This window comes from Bombus impatiens, unplaced genomic scaffold (assembly GCF_000188095.3).
Source record: "Bombus impatiens unplaced genomic scaffold, BIMP_2.2 scf_0389, whole genome shotgun sequence".
NCBI lineage: Eukaryota > Metazoa > Arthropoda > Insecta > Hymenoptera > Apidae > Bombus > Bombus impatiens.
Genome location: NT_176808.1, coordinates 2,345,496 through 2,346,379, shown reverse-complemented (window position 1 = coordinate 2,346,379; position 884 = coordinate 2,345,496). Strand labels below are relative to the sequence as shown.

The following is an 884-nucleotide window of genomic DNA, read 5'->3' as shown; positions in this document are numbered from 1 at the left end:
CGGCGACGACGACGACGAAGACGACGACGACGAAGACGACGAAGACGACGACAACGACGACGACGACAACGACGACAACGACGACTACGTTGCTGGTACCAGTAACGATAGCAACGGCGATATCTGTGCCAGCGACGACGATTACGATCGTTGCTAGCAACGTCTGTAAAATTTCTACATTTGTCTCGTCCTCTTCTCGCCTCTCTCCCCTCTGTCGATCGTTTCTCTCTGTCAGGTGTAATAGACGCGTTCGCGTTCGCGTCCGCGTTAACCAACGCTAATCGATATTCGACGATCGACGATAAATCGAGTCACGCGACTTTGATTGGTCAAGAGGAATCGATCCTTGCTTCTCGCTGCAATTATTTGCCTTACTGAATTTCCAACGGTTCGCGGTTTCATCGTACAGACGTAGCCAAGAGAAAGAACGTATTTGGTCGAATCTGCGTGTATTCCGATACCGACGGCATTATACAAATTACGCGACAACATCGCGATTGCTGGAATGTCGTAACCGAATCCTTCGAGACGAGTAACACGCCAGCTCGTGTCCTTTTCTCGACGCACCGATGGGCGCGACTCCTTTCGACGCAAAGCAACGACCTTTCGAAACTGCCGCGTACCATCGAACCAGTCGTGCTAATTGACCGCGACCTGCCACCGCTATCTCGCTAAAGCGACCTCCGAATTCGCCAACGAACTCGAAGAAATCGCGAGACGCATCGAACAGAGTCGATGGCGCGAAACCGTTCGAGTTTTCAAGGAATCGCGACCTCGAATCTCGAAAGAGACGCGTCGACCCGCTACGCAGTTGCCACGAGTCTCGTAGATTCCGCGGGGAAAATCGATCGGCGTTATCGATCGAAAGGTCGCGCGGCTCGACC

General features: G+C 52.8%; 1 protein-coding gene across 2 annotated transcripts in view; it reads left to right on the top strand.

The window, feature by feature from the left end:
- Nucleotides 1-884, top strand: part of LOC100746538 — a 67,910-nt gene that overhangs the window by 54,514 nt on the left and 12,512 nt on the right. The window lies entirely within an intron of this gene.